General features: G+C 52.7%; 2 pseudogenes; both read left to right on the top strand.

The window, feature by feature from the left end:
• The first annotated feature begins 4,158 nt into the window (after positions 1 to 4,158).
• LOC124582971 lies at positions 4,159 to 4,276 on the top strand (annotated as a pseudogene).
• Positions 4,277 to 11,115: 6,839 nt separating this feature from the next.
• On the top strand, positions 11,116 to 11,233 carry LOC124582970 (annotated as a pseudogene).
• The last annotated feature ends 1,767 nt before the right edge of the window (positions 11,234 to 13,000 follow it).

The following is a 13,000-nucleotide window of genomic DNA, read 5'->3' as shown; positions in this document are numbered from 1 at the left end:
TTCAAGGCAGAGGAACCAGATGACGCAGAAACAGCAAAACTACTACAAGGAACTCGCAGACGGCTGAACGACACCGATCGCGCTTTGCTGACGGAAGCTGTGTCAGAGGATGAAGTGAGAGCCGTCCTCAAAACCTGCGCCAACGGCAAAGCTCCAGGAGCGGACGGATTACCGTCAGAATTCTACGCCACCTGCTGGGACAAAGTAGGTGGAATAATAACAGAAATTGTGAACGAAATTCTGGACGGGAAGGAGATACCACCTCCGTTCCTGGAAGGGACCATCACTCTGGTACCGAAAAATAAGGCGCCAAAAACGTTAACAGACTTCCGCCCAATTACCCTCCTAAATGCGGACTACAAGCTCGTAGCGAAATGCGTCGCGGAAAATATGAAGCTCGCCCTCAAAAAAGCAATCAGCCCATGGCAGACATGTGCAGTGTTAGGCAGAAACATTTTCGACGCCGTCTGCACGTACAGAGACGTTATAGCCCACGCCGCATCCAACAGAGCGACTGCAGCGATCATCTCTATTGACTTCCAAAAGGCCTTCGACAGGATCGGTCACCGGTACCTGCTGAAGACCTTGGCAAGACTGGGTTTTGGCTCCGAATTCGCTCAAGTCATCAAAAACATGTTAACAAATGCCACGTCAAGAGTTACTGTAAATGGCTGGACATCTACGCCAATAAAACTGGGGAAATCTGTGAGGCAAGGGTGCCCACTGTCGATGGCACTATTCACAGTAGCCCTCGACCCAGTCCTCAGGAAACTCGCTGCCTCCGTCAACGGCTACAAGCTGAACGATATAAACGTGACATGTATGGCATATGCCGATGACTTGAGCATTTTCGTGGACGGTAAAGAGGACATCGACAAAGTCCTCCCAATAATAGAGTCTTTTGGGAAGGCATCTGGGGCCAAAACCAACCCCAAAAAAACCGTGCTCGTCCCGATAGGGAACGGGAAACTGAGAGAGGCCAGACCATGGTACCAGGTGACCGACAAATATAAAGTTCTAGGTGTTCAGCTGCAGGCCTGCCCACTCAAAATGGCCGCAGAGAACTGGCGGAACATCCTGAACACCACGAGAGGACTCGTCAGGACACACGCCAACAGAAACCTGACGTTGGATCAGAAAGCACAGCTGATCAACGAAACGATCCTGGCGAAGGCTTGGTACATGGCACAAGTCATGAACGTACCAACAGAAATAGGGAAGTCTATAGGAAGCGCTGTATACTACCTGCTGTGGAGGCGGGAAATTCTCAAAGTGTCGCAAGCCACCAGCACTCTCCCTAGAGAAGAAGGGGGGCTGGGCCTGATAGATGTCACGAGAAAATGCGCGGCACTGTTGCTCCACCGAGCTCTACAAATGGAGGACAGAAGTGTAGACTGTACCACGTCGTCTCTACTGAAAGAACACAGACCCGATTCCGGGGAAGCGCCGGTAGATGTCAGTAGAATACCCTACAAGATGCGCTACTTGAAGCAGATAGTAATGGACAGTAGCTACATCTCATCCACGCTAGCAGTGAAAGAGATGAGAACTGCAGCGAAAATCTATCGTGCACTGAGAGGCAAACAAGGAAGAAGCAGAACAGAGACGAATCTTCCAGACCACGACTGGCCACAAGTCTGGAAGAATCTCTCTGAGAAAGCCATACCTCCGGAAGCTAGAGACACGTGGTACAAAGTCGTACACAACAAGATACCCACGAACGAGCGGCTAGCGCGCATCGGCATGCGCGAGTCGCCGCACTGCGAAGCGTGCAACGAGATCGACACCGTGGAACACCGCTTCACATGTCCGACAAGTCAGGCAATATGGGAGACGTGCAGGAAAATGGTGGCACTCATGAACAGGGCGGACCACCGAACTATAGAAGCCACAGCCCTCACCATCCCGGCTGCAAATTGTTTTCCACGTCCCAAACGCGTCGCGACCATGTGGACGTTCGCGATGACAGCGCACGCCATAATCGCGAAAAAACAAACGGACGGAGTGCAGTTCCTCACCGATCTCTGGGAGGAACACAAGCGAGCCAAGCGGAAAAACAACTACAGGCAGACGTTCCAGAACTACCTACAGATAGGGCTGGACGCCGCCTTCAAGGACGCCCTCCGTCCCCACACGCCATGACCGACGCCGCCGCCACCGCCGACGCCGCCGACGCCGCCGGCGCCGCCGACGCCGCCGACACCGCTGCCGCCACGCCCCCCCCTAGTCCTCCGCGCCTCCGTCGTCACCGATGCAGAGACCCTCCAACACCCCCAAAGTGTTGTGTGTTAAATGTGAGTTCGGTGTAAAATTTGTGCAGTGCAACAACAGTGTCCGCAGTGCTACGGCTACACATATAGGGCATATCCAGGTAGCGTTCTTAAAAATGTGCGAAACATCACTACGCCGAAGATGACTATGTGAGTAGAATAACAAAAGAAACATCTATATTCAATCCCTTTTAATCATGTTAAGCTTATCTAGAATATAGTTGTCCACTTTTAATTATGTTTCAAATGTGTTCCATATCGCCCTCTCACTCTCTCTCTCTCTCTCTCTCTCTCTCTCTCTGTCTCTCTATTTCTCTCTCTCGCCCTCTCTCGCTCTCTTCCCCTCAACCACCATCTCGTGGACACCTCGCTATATATATATAATATTCATTCATACATATTTGTCATTGTCCTTTGTCTCTTAAATGTAAGCCTTAGCCAATAAGACATCTCTAATAATAGTTACAAGCCACATAATGGCACCAGACCAAAACTCGACCTAAAGTAAAGAACTTAGAAGTGTTTGAATCAATAACCCATAAAATTTAACAAAAACGCAAACAAAACTGAAAAATGAAATATTCTTGCTCCACTGACTTACAAATCAGTGCAACAGTGTAAATCAACCTGCAAATGCACAAAATATAATGAAACAGACAATTGCAACAAAGTTACATATCAGTAAAGAAAAGAAAAAGACTCGATAACTAACTGAAATTGAAATTGAAAATACCTTGGAATCTCATGACTGTATTTGTTATTTTGTAAATAAAAGTTTATTACGTTTAAAAAAAAAAAAAAAGGTGCTGTTGGCTCCCCTTCATTTTCTCCTTTTTACGCCGCTATCCCTGCCAGCCCTCTTTTCATACTACCTTTCTTTTGTGACAAACGTGCTTCCTTAAGCATTTTAAACGCGCTAGGAATGCCCTGAAAATAACGAAACACTACGAATCGACAGATGTGATCTGAAGTAAGTCAGGGTCACCTACTGTTCCGTAGCAGTGCAACTCTCCACAAAAAAAAAAAAAAAAAAAAAAAAATTAAACGACTGTAATAAACATAAGATTCGATATTAATTGCCTCAGTTCGAAGAAGAATGTGCCAAGGAAGATTTCTTAAAAGTGCCTGAAGATAACAAAACAGTATGAACCGACAGATATGTTCTGAAATACGTCAGGGCTTATTGTTTTGCAGCAGTGTACGACTGCAAACTTGTAAACAAAAGTGTATCTTTCGTCGCTAGAAGAGATGGATGCTTTGGCGACCCTCCTGTGTCTTGTGTCCCTGTTTTCGCACCTTTGCACAGGTCTACTGGCCGCAAACGGCGTCTCGGACACGCCCGTTAGGCCCACGGCCGTCTCGCAGATGTTTCTCTTGCTTGTGCTGTCATATGGGCCACGACCCGAGCGGCAGCGAGCGGCAGTCGAGCAAAGTCGGGACAAGTCGGGACGGAAGGGGAGAGGTGCGAATGCACTGCACAGATCACGCAAATACCTGGACGCGAGCCGCGCGGCGTGTGTCAGGTGAGTGAGGAAGATGCCGGGGGCGCCCTCCAGCAGGACACTGCTACACCCCGCACAGCCCCCCGCCGGATAACGGGAACAAGATGCGTCGCCCGCGAGTGTCGGACGCCGCACGCACCAAGCGAAACGAATGACAGGCGGCGCACCGAGCAGCCGCGTGTCTCACGCAAGTGGCGGTGCGGCGCGCCCGCCAGTTCGGCAGACGCCTCTGAGACGCCGGGCGCCGCGCACTCCGCGCCGCCTTCGAGGCTCCAGCTGTTGCGGAAGGACGTGCTCTGCATCAAATGTGTCACCGAAAACGGCGATTGTGTGTGTTGGGAGAAGAGGCAGAGGCGTCTTCTGTCGTGCGGCTACAGTATAAGCGCGCCAACGGCCATACCATGTTGAATACACCGGTTCTCGTCCGATCACCGAAGTTAAGCAACATCGGGCCCGGTTAGTACTTGGCTGGCTGCCCGCCTGGCAACACGTGTGCCGCTCGCTATTGTGCGTCCCAGGTAGTCGAGGATTACCGGCCGCCGAGCCGTCCCTGCCCGGCATCCCACCGCGCCGCGCCCGCGCCCGCCGCCTGCCGGCTCCCGCGCCGCGCCAGCCGTAGCCGTCTCGCCGTAGGCGATCGTGTTTCGTGTTTCAACGATTTGGTGAGTGCTCCACGGAAAAAATGACAACGTTTAATCGCTCAAGTACGACGATTCAGTGCGCGTTTGATCGTGAACACGAACGGCCGTCCTCCTTCGATATAGAGGAGTGGATGTTTCACGAACTTAAAATTCAGGAGGACGAATTAGAGGGGTTGCAGCTAGATTTCACGCTGCTTAGCCTCTTTCTGAAATTGAAAACGGACGTGAGATGCGAGACGCTTGTAAACGTAAGCGGTGGTGTGAGAAAATTTAAACACAGAGATGGCCGCGTCAGCGATGTAAAAATAACGTACGCCGGACACGGCGTGAGGAACATAAAAGTGTATAACCTTCCCTTCGAGGTGCCAAATGAGGAAGTTGCACGTTACTTCAAGCTGTACGGTGAGGTTCTCTCTGTAACGAGAGACTTCTGGGGTACCGGGCACCGGTATAAAGTGGACTCTGGTGTTAGGTCCGTCAGGATGGTCCTACGAAAACACGTGCCGTCGTTTATTGTAATAGGAGGACACAGAGGTGTTGTCCAATATAGCGGACAACCACCGACGTGCTCCATCTGCAGTTCGACTGAACACATGAGGAGCAGCTGCCCCAAAAATAAGAGGGTGGCTCAGCTGCCGCGCGAAAACGCGGACAACGCAGCGGAGCAGGCGGCAAGTTACGCCGGAATTTTGTCGGGCCAGAGCCCGCGCGCCAACGACGAGCCTGCCGTAGCGGAAGCAGCGGTGGCTGCCGCGCCAGCCGAGGCCGCCCAGCCGGCAACACCGGCCCCAGCGGCGGCCGCCGCGGTCAGCGCAGGGGAGAAGCGGCACCTGAGCTCCGACTCGGACAACGAGACCACAATGGAGGCCGAGCCGGCGGCCGCCCCCTCCCCCGCCGCCCGGCGGGTGAAGGTCACGCGCGCCGCCGCGCCCGCCCAGCCGTCAGCTGAGGCTGTCATTCACGGCAGCCAGCTGGCCGGGCCCAGCGCAGAGTCCACGCCCACCTCGTACACCGAGGCATGCGAGATCGCCATCAAGAAGCAGGTGACCAAACTCGCCCGCATCTTGAAGGAATCCGACGACGAACCGAAGGAGTCTATCGAGCAGCCGCAACCGGCGTCCAAAGCCAAAAGGCGGCGTAACAGGCGGCGAAGCCGCAGCAGCAGCAGCAGCTCAAACGACGAGAGGATGGAGACCTCCGACGGGGAAGCGTCGGACATCTCGCCCGAAAACGCGCGAAAACAAACCACCGAACCGGAGGACCTAGTCCTACGGCCGGACCGCCCACAGCAAGTTCAACCCCCGCCTCCACATAGCGCTTAAATGCAGGAACGCTCTGGCTATAACGTCATCACGTGCAATGTCAATAAAATGAATTCGGTTGTGAAGATAGACGCCCTCACGGAGTTCCTGCAGCACCGAGCTGCCGATGTAGCGATATTACAAGAAGTCGTCACCACGGACTTGGAACAAGTACCGGGATGCGACGTCTTCACGAACATTGACGCAGAAACGAGAACTGGCACTGCTGTAATGGTGAGGAATGGTATCGACACAGAGGACATCAAGACCCTGACTGACGGCCGAGGAATAGCAATCAAAATAGCTGGGACGTACTTTGTCAACATCTATGCGCCGTCAGGCACAGAAAACAAGAGGGCCAGAAGCCAGTTCTTCAATGAAGATATTTGTGCACTCCTTCCACGCAACAACAGCAATGTTGTGCTGGGAGGCGATTTCAACTGCGTGTCTGCTCCGGAAGATCAAGTCCCGGTACCTAATCTGTGCATGGAGCTGCAGGAACTGCTAAGAAAACTGAATCTACGTGATTCTTGGCGTCTATTATATCCCAACACAACGGAATTCACGTACTTCCACAACCGCGGAAGAAGCAGGCTTGACAGGATTTATGTGACCAGAGAGTTGGCCACCTGTGTGTCACGTGTGGAAGTCTGCCCTGTGATCTTCTCCGACCACTGTGCCTACATTTGCAAGCTCCAGCTGCCAACGAATAAAATATCAGGAGGAAGATCAGCGTGGAAACTTAACACGGAACATCTAAGTGACGCCAAACTACAGCAGGAGATAGCGCTCACACTAGAAGAAAGTTTACAGACGCGACGACAATATCCGTCCACCACACAATGGTGGGTCGCATCTGGAAAACCACACATAAGGAAGACGCTGATAAGGCACAGTGCGGAAAAGGCTTTCTGGAGGAAGAGCACGGCAGACTTTTACACGCAGTGTCTGAAGGACGCGCTCAACTGTCCTCCAGACGACGACCTGCTTCTCACGCGAGTGAGAGGAATAAAGGCGCGACTACTGAATATCAGGCGTCAACAAATGAAAGGCGTCGTCGTCCGCAGCCAGACACACGGCGCCACTGAAGATGAACCTGCCACACTGCACCACCTGCACAGGGAGAGGGAGAGGGCACAAAACAGAACTGTAAGAGAGCTTAGCGACGCAGCTGGCCGCAAAATAACAACTAGGAGGGACATGATGCGTCACGTAGAAGACCACTTCTCTGATCTCTTCAAGGCAGAGGAACCAGATGACGCAGAAACAGCAAAACTACTACAAGGAACGCGCAGACGGCTGAACGACACCGATCGCGCTTTGCTGACGGAAGCTGTGTCAGAGGATGAAGTGAGAGCCGTCCTCAAAACCTGCGCCAACGGCAAAGCTCCAGGAGCGGACGGATTACCGTCAGAATTCTACGCCACCTGCTGGGACAAAGTAGGTGGAATAATAACAGAAATTGTGAACGAAATTCTGGACGGGAAGGAGATACCACCTCCGTTCCTGGAAGGGACCATCACTCTGGTACCGAAAAATAAGGCGCCAAAAACGTTAACAGACTTCCGCCCAATTACCCTCCTAAATGCGGACTACAAGCTCGTAGCGAAATGCGTCGCGGAAAATATGAAGCTCGCCCTCAAAAAAGCAATCAGCCCATGGCAGACATGTGCAGTGTTAGGCAGAAACATTTTCGACGCCGTCTGCACGTACAGAGACGTTATAGCCCACGCCGCATCCAACAGAGCGACTGCAGCGATCATCTCTATAGACTTCCAAAAGGCCTTCGACAGGATCGGTCACCGGTACCTGCTGAAGACCTTGGCAAGACTGGGTTTTGGCTCCGAATTCGCTCAAGTCATCAAAAACATGTTAACAAATGCCACGTCAAGAGTTACTGTAAATGGCTGGACATCTACGCCAATAAAACTGGGGAAATCTGTGAGGCAAGGGTGCCCACTGTCGATGGCACTATTCACAGTAGCCCTCGACCCAGTCCTCAGGAAACTCGCTGCCTCCGTCAACGGCTACAAGCTGAACGATATAAACGTGACATGTATGGCATATGCCGATGACTTGAGCATTTTCGTGGACGGTAAAGAGGACATCGACAAAGTCCTCCCAATAATAGAGTCTTTTGGGAAGGCATCTGGGGCCAAAACCAACCCCAAAAAAACCGTGCTCGTCCCGATAGGGAACGGGAAACTGAGAGAGGCCAGACCATGGTACCAGGTGACCGACAAATATAAAGTTCTAGGTGTTCAGCTGCAGGCCTGCCCACTCAAAATGGCCGCAGAGAACTGGCGGAACATCCTGAACACCACGAGAGGACTCGTCAGGACACACGCCAACAGAAACCTGACGTTGGATCAGAAAGCACAGCTGATCAACGAAACGATCCTGGCGAAGGCTTGGTACATGGCACAAGTCATGAACGTACCAACAGAAATAGGGAAGTCTATAGGAAGCGCTGTATACTACCTGCTGTGGAGGCGGGAAATTCTCAAAGTGTCGCAAGCCACCAGCACTCTCCCTAGAGAAGAAGGGGGGCTGGGCCTGATAGATGTCACGAGAAAATGCGCGGCACTGTTGCTCCACCGAGCTCTACAAATGGAGGACAGAAGTGTAGACTGTACCACGTCGTCTCTACTGAAAGAACACAGACCCGATTCCGGGGAAGCGCCGGTAGATGTCAGTAGAATACCCTACAAGATGCGCTACTTGAAGCAGATAGTAATGGACAGTAGCTACATCTCATCCACGCTAGCAGTGAAAGAGATGAGAACTGCAGCGAAAATCTATCGTGCACTGAGAGGCAAACAAGGAAGAAGCAGAACAGAGACGAATCTTCCAGACCACGACTGGCCACAAGTCTGGAAGAATCTCTCTGAGAAAGCCATACCTCCGGAAGCTAGAGACACGTGGTACAAAGTCGTACACAACAAGATACCCACGAACGAGCGGCTAGCGCGCATCGGCATGCGCGAGTCGCCGCACTGCGAAGCGTGCAACGAGATCGACACCGTGGAACACCGCTTCACATGTCCGACAAGTCAGGCAATATGGGAGACGTGCAGGAAAATGGTGGCACTCATGAACAGGGCGGACCACCGAACTATAGAAGCCACAGCCCTCACCATCCCGGCTGCAAATTGTTTTCCACGTCCCAAACGCGTCGCGACCATGTGGACGTTCGCGATGACAGCGCACGCCATAATCGCGAAAAAACAAACGGACGGAGTGCAGTTCCTCACCGATCTCTGGGAGGAACACAAGCGAGCCAAGCGGAAAAACAACTACAGGCAGACGTTCCAGAACTACCTACAGATAGGGCTGGACGCCGCCTTCAAGGACGCCCTCCATCCCCACACGCCATGACCGACGCCGCCGCCACCGCCGACGCCGCCGACGCCGCCGGCGCCGCCGACGCCGCCGACACCGCTGCCGCCACGCCCCCCCCTAGTCCTCCGCGCCTCCGTCGTCACCGATGCAGAGACCCTCCAACACCCCCAAAGTGTTGTGTGTTAAATGTGAGTTCGGTGTAAAATTTGTGCAGTGCAACAACAGTGTCCGCAGTGCTACGGCTACACATATAGGGCATATCCAGGTAGCGTTCTTAAAAATGTGCGAAACATCACTACGCCGAAGATGACTATGTGAGTAGAATAACAAAAGAAACATCTATATTCAATCCCTTTTAATCATGTTAAGCTTATCTAGAATATAGTTGTCCACTTTTAATTATGTTTCAAATGTGTTCCATATCGCCCTCTCACTCTCTCTCTCTCTCTCTCTCTCTCTCTCTCTCTCTCTCTCTGTCTCTCTATTTCTCTCTCTCGCCCTCTCTCGCTCTCTTCCCCTCAACCACCATCTCGTGGACACCTCGCTATATATATATAATATTCATTCATACATATTTGTCATTGTCCTTTGTCTCTTAAATGTAAGCCTTAGCCAATAAGACATCTCTAATAATAGTTACAAGCCACATAATGGCACCAGACCAAAACTCGACCTAAAGTAAAGAACTTAGAAGTGTTTGAATCAATAACCCATAAAATTTAACAAAAACGCAAACAAAACTGAAAAATGAAATATTCTTGCTCCACTGACTTACAAATCAGTGCAACAGTGTAAATCAACCTGCAAATGCACAAAATATAATGAAACAGACAATTGCAACAAAGTTACATATCAGTAAAGAAAAGAAAAAGACTCGATAACTAACTGAAATTGAAATTGAAAATACCTTGGAATCTCATGACTGTATTTGTTATTTTGTAAATAAAAGTTTATTACGTTTAAAAAAAAAAAAAAAGGTGCTGTTGGCTCCCCTTCATTTTCTCCTTTTTACGCCGCTATCCCTGCCAGCCCTCTTTTCATACTACCTTTCTTTTGTGACAAACGTGCTTCCTTAAGCATTTTAAACGCGCTAGGAATGCCCTGAAAATAACGAAACACTACGAATCGACAGATGTGATCTGAAGTAAGTCAGGGTCACCTACTGTTCCGTAGCAGTGCAACTCTCCACAAAAAAAAAAAAAAAAAAAAAATTAAACGACTGTAATAAACATAAGATTCGATATTAATTGCCTCAGTTCGAAGAAGAATGTGCCAAGGAAGATTTCTTAAAAGTGCCTGAAGATAACAAAACAGTATGAACCGACAGATATGTTCTGAAATACGTCAGGGCTTATTGTTTTGCAGCAGTGTACGACTGCAAACTTGTAAACAAAAGTGTATCTTTCGTCGCTAGAAGAGATGGATGCTTTGGCGACCCTCCTGTGTCTTGTGTCCCTGTTTTCGCACCTTTGCACAGGTCTACTGGCCGCAAACGGCGTCTCGGACACGCCCGTTAGGCCCACGGCCGTCTCGCAGATGTTTCTCTTGCTTGTGCTGTCATATGGGCCACGACCCGAGCGGCAGCGAGCGGCAGTCGAGCAAAGTCGGGACAAGTCGGGACGGAAGGGGAGAGGTGCGAATGCACTGCACAGATCACGCAAATACCTGGACGCGAGCCGCGCGGCGTGTGTCAGGTGAGTGAGGAAGATGCCGGGGGCGCCCTCCAGCAGGACACTGCTACACCCCGCACAGCCCCCCGCCGGATAACGGGAACAAGATGCGTCGCCCGCGAGTGTCGGACGCCGCACGCACCAAGCGAAACGAATGACAGGCGGCGCACCGAGCAGCCGCGTGTCTCACGCAAGTGGCGGTGCGGCGCGCCCGCCAGTTCGGCAGACGCCTCTGAGACGCCGGGCGCCGCGCACTCCGCGCCGCCTTCGAGGCTCCAGCTGTTGCGGAAGGACGTGCTCTGCGTCAAATGTGTCACCGAAAACGGCGATTGTGTGTGTTGGGAGAAGAGGCAGAGGCGTCTTCTGTCGTGCGGCTACAGTATAAGCGCGCCAACGGCCATACCATGTTGAATACACCGGTTCTCGTCCGATCACCGAAGTTAAGCAACATCGGGCCCGGTTAGTACTTGGCTGGCTGCCCGCCTGGCAACACGTGTGCCGCTCGCTATTGTGCGTCCCAGGTAGTCGAGGATTACCGGCCGCCGAGCCGTCCCTGCCCGGCATCCCACCGCGCCGCGCCCGCGCCCGCCGCCTGCCGGCTCCCGCGCCGCGCCAGCCGTAGCCGTCTCGCCGTAGGCGATCGTGTTTCGTGTTTCAACGATTTGGTGAGTGCTCCACGGAAAAAATGACAACGTTTAATCGCTCAAGTACGACGATTCAGTGCGCGTTTGATCGTGAACACGAACGGCCGTCCTCCTTCGATATAGAGGAGTGGATGTTTCACGAACTTAAAATTCAGGAGGACGAATTAGAGGGGTTGCAGCTAGATTTCACGCTGCTTAGCCTCTTTCTGAAATTGAAAACGGACGTGAGATGCGAGACGCTTGTAAACGTAAGCGGTGGTGTGAGAAAATTTAAACACAGAGATGGCCGCGTCAGCGATGTAAAAATAACGTACGCCGGACACGGCGTGAGGAACATAAAAGTGTATAACCTTCCCTTCGAGGTGCCAAATGAGGAAGTTGCACGTTACTTCAAGCTGTACGGTGAGGTTCTCTCTGTAACGAGAGACTTCTGGGGTACCGGGCACCGGTATAAAGTGGACTCTGGTGTTAGGTCCGTCAGGATGGTCCTACGAAAACACGTGCCGTCGTTTATTGTAATAGGAGGACACAGAGGTGTTGTCCAATATAGCGGACAACCACCGACGTGCTCCATCTGCAGTTCGACTGAACACATGAGGAGCAGCTGCCCCAAAAATAAGAGGGTGGCTCAGCTGCCGCGCGAAAACGCGGACAACGCAGCGGAGCAGGCGGCAAGTTACGCCGGAATTTTGTCGGGCCAGAGCCCGCGCGCCAACGACGAGCCTGCCGTAGCGGAAGCAGCGGTGGCTGCCGCGCCAGCCGAGGCCGCCCAGCCGGCAACACCGGCCCCAGCGGCGGCCGCCGCGGTCAGCGCAGGGGAGAAGCGGCACCTGAGCTCCGACTCGGACAACGAGACCACAATGGAGGCCGAGCCGGCGGCCGCCCCCTCCCCCGCCGCCCGGCGGGTGAAGGTCACGCGCGCCGCCGCGCCCGCCCAGCCGTCAGCTGAGGCTGTCATTCACGGCAGCCAGCTGGCCGGGCCCAGCGCAGAGTCCACGCCCACCTCGTACACCGAGGCGCGCGAGATCGCCATCAAGAAGCAGGTGACCAAACTCGCCCGCATCTTGAAGGAATCCGACGACGAACCGAAGGAGTCTATCGAGCAGCCGCAACCGGCGTCCAAAGCCAAAAGGCGGCGTAACAGGCGGCGAAGCCGCAGCAGCAGCAGCAGCTCAAACGACGAGAGGATGGAGACCTCCGACGGGGAAGCGTCGGACATCTCGCCCGAAAACGCGCGAAAACAAACCACCGAACCGGAGGACCTAGTCCTACGGCCGGACCGCCCACAGCAAGTTCAACCCCCGCCTCCACATAGCGCTTAAATGCAGGAACGCTCTGGCTATAACGTCATCACGTGCAATGTCAATAAAATGAATTCGGTTGTGAAGATAGACGCCCTCACGGAGTTCCTGCAGCACCGAGCTGCCGATGTAGCGATATTACAAGAAGTCGTCACCACGGACTTGGAACAAGTACCGGGATGCGACGTCTTCACGAACATTGACGCAGAAACGAGAACTGGCACTGCTGTAATGGTGAGGAATGGTATCGACACAGAGGACATCAAGACCCTGACTGACGGCCGAGGAATAGCAATCAAAATAGCTGGGACGTACTTTGTCAACATCTA

This window comes from Schistocerca americana, unplaced genomic scaffold (assembly GCF_021461395.2).
Source record: "Schistocerca americana isolate TAMUIC-IGC-003095 unplaced genomic scaffold, iqSchAmer2.1 HiC_scaffold_431, whole genome shotgun sequence".
Lineage (NCBI taxonomy): Eukaryota > Metazoa > Arthropoda > Insecta > Orthoptera > Acrididae > Schistocerca > Schistocerca americana.
This window is presented reverse-complemented; position numbering and strand designations above follow the sequence as displayed.